Source organism: Nyctereutes procyonoides, unplaced genomic scaffold (genome assembly GCF_905146905.1).
Source record: "Nyctereutes procyonoides isolate TBG_1078 unplaced genomic scaffold, NYPRO_anot_genome, whole genome shotgun sequence".
Taxonomy (NCBI): Eukaryota; Metazoa; Chordata; class Mammalia; order Carnivora; family Canidae; genus Nyctereutes; species Nyctereutes procyonoides.
This window is the reverse complement of record NW_026575126.1, coordinates 17,492,978-17,504,221: the sequence shown is the minus strand read 5'-3', so window position 1 is coordinate 17,504,221 and position 11,244 is coordinate 17,492,978. Positions and strand designations below refer to the sequence as shown.

General features: G+C 36.2%; 1 long non-coding RNA gene across 1 annotated transcript in view; it reads left to right on the top strand.

Moving 5' to 3' along the window:
* Positions 1 to 700: 700 nt before the first annotated feature.
* LOC129520063 (uncharacterized) overlaps positions 701 to 11,244 on the top strand; it is a 60,724-nt gene continuing 50,180 nt past the window's right edge. The window contains exon 1 of the long non-coding RNA XR_008666471.1: positions 701 to 773. This is a non-coding gene — a long non-coding RNA (uncharacterized LOC129520063). The remainder of the gene's footprint in view (positions 774 to 11,244) is intronic.

The window sequence follows — 11,244 nt, the reverse complement described above, 5'->3', positions numbered from 1 at the left end:
AGGCCTGAGCTGTCAGGTCGTGATGGTGCTTTGATTATTTTATACATTTTTACACAGGGAAGAACAAAAGGCACATTCCACACACAACTTAAGAAAGAAAAGGAGTTTAATAGAGGGTTTATCCTTTCTGCAATGTGGTTAATACTGAAAATGTGGAAGAATAGATATGTTAAATTGGCCAGGCAGTTTGTGTCTCTCTGTCTGTCTATCTGTCTCTCTCTCTCTCTCTCTCTCTCTTTCACACACACACACACACACACACACACACACAAACACTGAACATCAGAGAAGAATTTTGATGTTATGTAAGTGCAAGAAATATGAATATAATAAACAACATTCACCCTGAGTCGTGGTGTTTGTCTGGATTCACGGGTAGTGTTCACCAACTAAGATTGCACAACTACTGGAGGTGTTACATTTGCTTGAATAACCCCAGAGGGCTGGAGCTGGAAGCCAGGAAAGGAGAAGGTGCGATGTGGGGAGGTCCTTTGGTGAGCATGATGCAAGTTTACAGCCTTGCCCGCCATCCAGGGAAGGTGAATCCCACAGGAAAACACTTAAAGCACCCACTCGTGGCTGTACATGCATACACACTCAGAGCGCGTGCAGACGTGCATACGCGCACCAGTCATCGGAATCTGTAATTGGCGTTTTCCTGGGGGAAGGCAAACTGAGAGAGTGAGACAACACAACAGATCTTTGATCTGCTGCATCTGTGTGAGTTGCCTGTGTGAGCCCATTATGCTACCGGCAATTCTCTTGAGACACAGGTAAGAAAAAGGAGAGTGTATAAGAAAGAAATTAAAATAGAAAGGGAAAGCTTGAAATCCAGAAACAAAAACCGAAAAAACACTTTCCATTTTCTTTATTTTCCCTGCATCTTCTTTTTCTTTCTCAGCAACTTCAGCTTATGATGCTCTCTCTCTCGGGAGAACAGATAAGTCGTTTCAGGTGAAGCCCAGAATTGTACTTGTCCTTGGGTTATGCTCTCCTAGGGTAATGTAACATTCAGTACCATGTAACTAGTGAGACAGTTGGCCAGTTATTCAGGATATTTCTGGCCTCTAATAGGGGATGAATTTCTATATGAGATTGACTTTGCAAGGAGAAGCTTTAAGAAAATTCTACTGCAAATCTATAAAGATCCAACAAACAATATTTTTCATTATATAGCTCTTGTTGCTATCATTGAGAGAACCCGATATTGGAATACATATTCATTCAAAGTGTGATATAAGATTGTGTATTTTGCTCAAAAAATTGCATCCAAAATACCAAAAAGAAAATCTCAGAATGTTTTAATAAATGTTATATTAAATACCTACATGATGTGATATTGTGCCAACTTAATTATAAAATTTAGTATTCATTAAAATTTTTCACTGCATTTGAAAATAATGTGTAGGTTTAAATTTTCTCACTTTGTAAAATTTTCATCTAGGTATGATGATTGCTGAAAGCTCATAACATGTTGTGAGTTAAGTCAGTTATTTGTAGCCAAATAATTTCAAAAGCAAATTTACAAATTTTTTTTTGGAAAAACAATTATAGCAATATTAGGTTTAATGTGGGTCATAGATATACTTTTAATCAGTGTTGACATGTTGGGGGAGGACCTAAGGCTAATGGTGATCTGAAAAAAACCTGGAAAAAGAGTCAGTTGTTTTAAAGCAGCTTCATTGAAGATACTGGTGTTTTAAGGGACTGTTTCTAGAATTCTCTGAAGGTGACAAAGCTGCATTATTTATTCTTAAATTGAAGGGCATCAAGGTATTCTTGAATATCTGCGGGGATGGTGAATGCTTATATGAAGCCCTTATAGCAGGATGGCTCTCCCTGCTGCCTTGATACAGCTCTTGGACACCTAGCACTACCTGGTTGTTAACTATAATGATACCCTACATATGGGCTCACTTTGACTTTCTAGACTCTTCACATGAGCTTTTGTAACCTTGCTCTATTTCACATAAAGTCATACAGCTGAATTTGTCTCATATACTCCTCAGCATGTTTTGAAGAAAATCTCTCTCTCTCTGGGCTGTCCCTGGGCATGGCACGGCAGCACATTAAGAAGACATTCCCCAAATCAACATTAGACAATTTTCTGGAGGAACTCCTTTCCTGGCAGGAGTTTCTCCCTTTATTTTGGGTTTCGTCTTCACCCTAATAATCTAGGGTAATTCGAAGAGTTAGCTAATGTTTATTTACATCAGACTAGCAAAGAAAAAGAAAATGATGGTCTGAGCCACAAGAATAATAGTATCCACTTGATCCTGAGACAAAATTAAATAAGGTTGGCAGGTTTTTTTTTTTTTTTTTTTTTTTTTTAATGCTTACTCTGAGTAACCACACAGCTACTGTCAAAACTGGCTTGCACTGAATTGTGCTATTGCTAGGCTGGATCTTTTTTTTCTGAATTGTACCAAGTGGATAATTTTAATTCACATTTACTACATTTTAGAAGGACACAACCCATCTTTACTTTTTCCCCTTCCCCTCTTCCTTCCCTCAGCTCCCTTTTTCTCTCTTTTACATTCTTGATTTCTACTCTGACTTGCTTTTGGGCAAACTTCTAATCGAAATCTTTGTATCTCTCTCTGAGTCTACTTTCTTCTAGAAAAGACTCATTCTTATAAAAATCATGATAGTTTGACAAGCTGAGGGCAATTACCTGATCAATATCAGTCAGAATGAGAAGCCCATGATGGATGCCCCTTTGGATTGAAAGAAAAGCAGCAGAGACATATTAAATTAAGCTAGTCCCATTTGGCCCATCACCAGAAGATACTGAAACAAGGTAATTTGACCTTTAAAAAAATCGAGAGACTGTCTGCATCACCCTGGTATGAAGAAAGGTCTCAGACAGGGTAATTAGAGAATTTCAATAATTGTTGGCTTTGCAATAAAGGATTTTTTTCAAGTCTTTTTTGGAGCTCAAACTAGAAATTAAGGAAAATTAGTGAGCCCATTTCCTCAGTTCCTATAGAGTAGGTGGGGATATTCCATGGGGCAAGATGGGCAGAAGACAAAATGGAAAACAAGTCATTGCTACCCCTCAGACACCATAAGTCTTAACGTATCCTTTTCAACTTGGCAGGTTAATAAACGTTTTAATTATACTTTTAGCTTGGTACTTTTTCTAAAGCCAAACAGTAAATCTCTTTAGATTATGTTGTCATTGGCTGTTAACATAGCTAACAAGGCAATAGATCTCAGGTATTTAGCCATCATTACTTCTCATTGGCTCAAATCATCAGAATCAACAACTGCGCACTCAGAGGAATTAATACACCCTCGAATCTAAATATCACTATGAAAAGGTGACCTTCACCCACTAACGGTACACCACGTTTTTTAATGATTATACAGCTATAGAAATGAGCAATGATTTAAAAATCATTTAAATCATCTCCCTTTCACTGTGACAATGGCTTAAGGCATTTTCCTACTCTTCTTCATCTAATCCAAAGGTTAGTGGACCTGATAACCATAAATAAAACACTGCAGGATTGAACATTTTGGGGACCTGGCATGGGACACTCAACAGAAATCCAGAGTCAGAGAGACCCTTAAGAAGTTGTCTTTTCTGTTCAGTGTTCTAAACTTTCGATGCATAAAAGGTACCTAGACAGCATGGTTCAGTATGCCTGGGGAAGGTGCAGGGATCTGCATCTTCACAGGGGTCCCAGGTATTACTCTACTGGAGGTCCATGGACTCCATATTAAGAAGCACTATGTGTAGGCTGACTTTCTGTTAGCCTCTGGCAGTGTGGAAAGTACACCAGCTTAAAGTGATGAGAATCAATCACTTTTTTGCAAAGGCTTCCATGGAAATGGACTAAGACTCATTCAATCAAATCACACCATCTACGGCTTTGATGTTCAGTCACTTGCCTGTTAAGAACTGCCACTTCTCTTCCTCAAGCTAGAATCCCTTTGTTTCATTTCAGTTTGTTTTTCTTAAATGTATACTTACAATAGTGTTCCCAGGGAAAACAATGAGTTTTTATTTTATCTTTTACCATCAAATATGTGCTTTCCCCTTTTTAATATAGGATGGCAAGGTTTCTGATTCCCTCCTAAGTGTCGGGCATCTTTCTTGCCCGGAAGAAGAGAAATTTGAAAATCAATTCACTTAATTCCGAGTTGAAGCCAAAGGTCTTGTGACATCATCACCTCTATTCTGCTTCTTGCTCATTCAAGCCCACCACATTGGCCTCCTTGTTAACCCTTTTCTCTGTTTGGAACACTCTTCCCAGATTTCCATTTCATATCTTTGCTTAAATCCCACCTTCTTCCAGAGGCCTTTCCTCACTACCTTATTTAATTCTGAAATGATCATATATATATTTTTCCCCATAGCACTTATTTTCTCCTAAGATGCTATTTAATTTACTTAAAAATATTTGTGTTAATTTTCTATTAATCCCCAACGGTGTATAAGTTCCATGAAAGTTGGAATTTTTTTTTAAGATTTATTTATTTATTTATTTATTTATTTATTTATTTATTTATTTATTTATGAGAGAGAGAGAGAGAGAGAGAGGCAGAGACACAGGCAGAGGGTGAAGCAGGCCCCATGCCGGGAGCCCGACACGGGACTCGATCTCGGGACTCCAGGATTGCGCCCCCGGCCAAAGGCAGATGCTAAACCACTAAGCCACCCAGAGATCCCCTGGAATTTGGTTTTTTTAGGCTGAAACATACAGGTAACTAGAACAGAACCTGGCATATAGTAAGTGTTCAACAAACCTTTGTTGGATGAAAGAGTAAATGTCTAATTACATATGACATTTCCTTTCTCACAAACACTTGCATTTAAATCTAAGAAAGATTAGAGGAAGCAATAGTTAAGAAAGCAAAAATTCACTTATTATTTAGATTATCATTAATTCACATATGATTCAGAAAATATATTTGAATAGTAGGTATTCTAGGTGAGGCTTAAATTATGCTACAAAGATTATTAACTCTCAGCCTACTCCTCCAGCCAGATGTTTCACACTCTTTAACATGAATACTGATTGCTGTTGTACTAAGGGCAGAGGACTCAGAGAAAGTAGTAAACCATAGGGAAAAAGCAGAATGAGTGAAAACCAGAATTAGCATTATCCTACTTGTATTGAAGATATTGTTAGGAACCTCATGCTACTTGGCATTTTGTTCATATTTCCATTGAAAATTATTTTCTAAACTTACAGAAATAGCTAGCATTATGGAGAATTTATGATGTCTTGCACATGATGCTATGTTTCACAAACATTATCTCCCTTCTTCTTCAGAAGAATCCCATTATGTGTGGTGTCAAGATTCACTGGCTTACAAGTGGCAGACAATCCAACCTAAACTGTTTTATTTTTTTTTAATTTTTTTAAGGATTTTATTTATTTATTCATGAGACACACACACACACACACACACACAGAGAGAGAGAGAGAGAGAGAGAGATAGAGAGAGAGAGAGAGAGAGAGAGGCAGAGACATAGAGAAGCAGGCTCCACACAGGGAGCCTGATGTGGGACTTGATCCTGGGACTCCAGGATCATACCCTGAACCGAAGGCAGATGCCTAACCACTGAGCCACCCAGGTATCCCCAACTTAAACTGTTTTAACCAAAGGCAAACAGAAGAAAAGAATGAGTTCATTTGGTTCATGTATCTAGAAAATCAAGAAAAAAAAATGTGTTGATATCGATTACTCAAACATTTAAAATCAGCAAAATAAAAATATATTAACTTTCTGAACATTTAAAAATGACATCAGCAGAGTATTATTCTGAATTTATATTAATATATTTAATCAGTTTCTTAGCCGTATCTCTCTTAGCTAGCACCACGTTATATCTGTGTGGCGGTTAATTTTTTGTGTCAGCTTGACTGGGCCACAAGTTAACTACCCAGATATTTTGTTAAATCTCATTCTGGGTATGTCTGTAAGGGTATTCTGGTTGAGCTTAATATTTGAATTGGTAGAGTAAAATGATTGCCTTCCTCCATGTGAGTGGACTTCATCCAATCTGTTGGAGGCCTAGGATTCCATATCTCTGCCTGACTTTTTAAATTGGGACATCAATATTCTCCTGCCCTTGGACTGTACTACTGAGTCTTGTGGTTCTCTATCTTGCAGATGACAAATGGTGGGGCTTCTCAGCCTCCATAATTGCATGAGTCAGTTCCTTAGAAGGTTTTTTTTTTTCCTGTAGATGTATAGAGATCGATCTATCTATATCTATCTATCTATCTATCTATCTATCTATCTATCTAATGTACATAGATGGATAGATGTAGATAGTATATCCATTGTATTGGTCCTGTTTCTGTGGAGAATTCTAATACAATATTTTTTTAGAAGAATTTTATTTTTTCAGTGTGGCCTTTTAATTGTTTTGTTTCATAAATTCCCCACAGTCTTCTCCCAATTTGCATTTTAAATTTAATACAAGTAAAATCTTTGACATCTTCAATTAATTTTTCTATCTACACCACAATATTTTGAAATGAGAAAAATATTTTTTCTATAAATGTTGAGGTACCCGGTAACCTCAGAACATATTCTGCCAAATGGAGAATACTCTTAAATCTATTTTTTATATTGAAACACTTAAATGTTTCAGACCAAATATTTTCACAGAGACTGTCTTTTCACCTCTGTTCTTTGACAAATATTTTTTCATAAGACAAAACTCTTGAAATAAGTGGTCCCTATGGCTTTTTGAATGATTTACCAGGTATAGATGCTGTAAAATCATAAACTTTATCAATTTATCCAATTCCAGCATATAACACAGATCTATCCAATTAAAAGAAGGAACTTTATTATAAGATTCTTCCCCAAAATTTAACTATTCCCAGGCACAACTACAAAGTTTCAGAATCTTAATTCTCACACAGTGTTTGAATTCTTGTTCCTTTTATTCAGTTCCTCCCTTGCTGTTGTAGGAATAAATTTTATCATCTTATTTCCACACTCTGTGTTTGTAACTGCAATTTGCTAAAAGATGAAAAAGCTGAAATCTTTTGGCACTCCATTTGTTTAATAATTTGGTTAAATATTTTCAACTAATTTTGCACAAAATACATTCAAAATTTGATATCATTTATTTAAAAAAGTACACCATCTTTATGGAACAAGAAGATTGATTTAAAAAAACAATTTTTCAAAAGTGCAAATATTTCTAAAAGCCATTTCATAATAGAGAAGAGACAAAACTTATATTGCTGTGTTGAAGTTTTGTTTGTATTCCTTATCAGTATCAGCACATTTTATTGTTCAGCTACTTTGTGTGTGTGTGTGTGTGTGTGTGTGTGTGCAACTATAGTGTCTATTTTTCTTGATGGAATATCCCAATTTATTTAGATACAATTATGAATTATGTATACACAAAAATCCATTCCTGGGATATATCTGATTCATTGGTTTCTTAATTTGGTGAAAACTATGTTTTTACCAAGATACTGTATTACACTGAATTTATATTTTTAGTACTAAACCAAAGAAGTTATTGTGGCTTCTATGTTTTACTTTAATTTTTTTTTCCCAGTAGCATTCAATACTTTCAAATGTTTTGTCTTAAACTGAAGCCCCTGATCACACTGATAGAAAACTGGCTTCATTTTTTTCTCCAAATAAACCCAACATGTTAACAGCTACTGTTTCACTTTCCATTCATTTAAAAAAAATGGAAAAAAAGCACAATTAATTTAAAACTACAATCCTTTGATCTAAATGAAAAGTCATGGTTCTTGGAGTGATTTATAAACATACATTCTGTAGCTGTATCAGTTAAGTTCTGTGGGGGCTCAGGCCTTAAAATAGCAACTTTTGAAATAGATCCCAATGTTTTTTCAGCAGATTTATATCTTCTAGTTTTCACATGTCAGTGATATAATTTATGGTCTCAAAATTAAGCAGCAAACGTTGAGAAGCTTAATGGGGAAATTAAGTATTGAAGCCAACATGAGAATTGGAAAATCCGCATTTTCATTTTTATTAAATATACATTTTTTAGCTCTTTGCTATGAAAATACAGTATTTCAAAAACAGAAAAAAATATCAAAAATTAATTAAATATGTCAATACCAAAAAATAACCAAACTTCTATACCAAGGCCATTCAGCTTACACATTCTGTGCTCAGGAGGAGAACTACTTAGTCTCCTTTTCTGCATATATTTTGTGTATACTTACACCATAATTTCTTTCATTTTTCATTGAGTCTTCGCTGGCAACCTGGTGACTTTACCCATCTCACAGACTGGGACTGGAGCTGCAGCTCCTGTATATCAAGTGGTTGGCAGAGTAAGGGACCTTGTATGCTTTTCCCATCACCACCTGAGACTAGAAGTGAGCTATCCCTAGCTTTGTGCTTGCAGGCCCCTTTGAAATGGAGGCCTTTGTTCTACTGCATTTGGAAAGGAGAGTGACAGAATGTTCCTTGTCATTTTTCATATTTTGCCCTGTGTTAAAGTGGGAAGTTGGTTCACTGCACACAGTGCTCCCACACTGCTGTACAAGACCATGCCAGGAACTGTCATTATTATAAAGTGGAGGCCTACCAAACCTAATCTGGCTTATTTCAAGGAAACTGCAGTCAAGGACTCATAATACTCTAGAAACTCAGATCAGCTGACATGAATCAGGCCCCAGGGAAAGCCAGAATGCCTGGTCACCATAGGCAGAGGGAGCAGCAAGTACAAATTTAGGAATAAAACCAGCCTACATAGGGCACAGTTGACATAGTTCATAAGAGCCTTGTAGGCTATGGCAAAGATTTCAGGATCTACTTTATTTAATCCAAGAAGCCTTTGGAAGACATTGACTTGCTGAAAAGGTAACCTGCTGCTGTGTGAAGGACAGACTGTATAGGATAAGCACAGAGATAGGTGAACCTGTCAGGAGGCCATTGCTATTTTCAGGTGGAAGGTGATGGTGTTCAGCTTGAGGATAAAATGTATAGATGTGGTGAGAAGTGGTCCAGTTTGGGAAATGTGTTAAGCGCATATCTGATAGGTATGTCAATGATTTGAATGTGAAGAATAAGAAGGGTAAAGGATAAATTCAAGGTTTTCCTTTGAGCCTCTGGATGAATGTTGGCACCATGTAGAAATGAGGAACATTGTGAGAACAGCAGTTGGAGGGGGAAACCAGGAATTTAGTCCATTGATAAAGATTAAGTTTGACGTGACTATTAAAATTCCCACGTGTAAAGTTGAGTAGATATTTGGACATATTCATTGTGGACTGGTTGGAGCAAGAAATATAAATATATATATATAAAAAAAACATCAGGAGTATAGAAAGAGTATATGTAACGTAAGTTGAGATAGGATCATTCAGGGATTGGATGTAGATAAACAAGATAATTGCTGGCTGAGTCCCAAACACTCTTGTAATTATTTGTTTATACAATATATAGCATCCAAAAGTAATAATTTGTGCAATCAATACATTGTCATAAGTGTATCAAAATTTCCACATTCTTCTTTGAAAAACACATACCCCCCCACACACAAAACTAACTCGCTTTGTTTCATATGTTATTTTCACAAGTTACATTGCATAAGATGAATCAGTGACGGGGGGGATCAGGGTACTTGGGTTCTTCTTTAATTACCTTTTAAAATACTTCATATTCTTTAATGCTCTCTACAGTGCTTGGCTGTGTTACAACCTAATAAAAGTCATAGACCACAAATTCTCAATTTACTTCATTTATTTACTAAAAAAATACATATAAAATTATTATAAAATTCATAGTTCTGAATGGCTAATGAGATGAGCAAATGCCTTGAGATGCATTCATTCTCCATCAGACTTGGAGATCTGCCTATCACATAAGGTGCTTTTCCTATCTGTAACCGTAAACCCATTTTATTCAAAGTTTAATTTCCCTGTATGTACCAATCAGTAATTTCTTTGCATGAAAGGGATTTTGGTAATTTACTGGGGATCTAATGATAATTCATTGATGATGCAGGAGGACAGGTAGGAGACAAGAGCCAGAGGGACCAGTAAATCAAAGAGAAATAGAGATTTTTAAGCCATTGACTGAGGAGACATGTTTAGAAATAATACAAGCTGAAAGACTTGGAAATGAAGGGTGGAAAAAGAACCACCAAATGCATCTAGTTGTGGAGATAGCCAAACTCAAAGATTCTGAATTGGAACTCTGATGGTATGGGTTAGCAAGGAAACATAAATTCCATCTTGTTGCTGTGGTCAATTTGAAGAGCCTCTTTGATCTGGGAGCAGGAAAGCCAATAAGCTAGCATAACCTTTTGAAATCTTATACTATCAAAATACTCAGTGCTGGACATGAACAAAAGAGAGAACAGGCCAAATAGAAGAGTTTTGTTAAAGTCTATGCCACAATGGAGTGGAAGGTAATAATAGTAGTAATAATAAATAGAGCACATTAAAATTTACAAAGAAGTTTCAAACAAATGATCTCATTTAATTACCATAACAAATCAGTGAAGTAGGCAGTTTATGTCTAATTATCTTCAATATGTCCAGTTTACAGATGAGGAAAGTGAGACTTGAAGAGGTTTATAATTGCCAAAGCTCACAAAGTCACCGAGGGAAGCATGACTAGGTCTCTGGTCTGTCTGGCTTCACATTGCTAGACATTGATGCCATACATGGTAACAAGAGAGATCATAGCCATAGGGATTTGCAGGTGCTTCTGATATATGCTTAATATACTATGCCCTGAGCACAGTCTCCTTTTAAGCCTTTCTTTGCCAAATATTCTTAAGAGAAAGGTCCCTAGTAGCAGACTTAGTTTTTTTTTTTTTTTTTTTTTTAGTGGCATTTGAATTATCCAGAGTGGACCAACATTGCATTTGATTGATGAATATCATTAATTGTCTCAAATGAAATATTTTTTTCAAAATTAGTTAAATGTGTTTGAATAAAAAAATGGCCTAACTAGCAAAACTCAAGTCCCAGAACATGGGAGGGATGCCTGAACTTTGAAAGATCCTAGCAAGACTCTTCCTTCTTTGCCATATCCAGAACACATTACCAAGAATCAAGAACTTTGATTCATTTTCTTCATAGTGCGTTATGTACTCAAGGTAGTTAATTTTCCTTTTAAAAATTCCTAGTTCACCAGTTATTTCTTCTTCTTAAGATGGTTCTTTTTGGTTTTCATTGTATTCAAGCTGGGCATTTTGTCAGTTCCTGCTGCTTATGGGAATTAACATCAGGCTAACACACAAAACCACAAGCAATCTTCTCC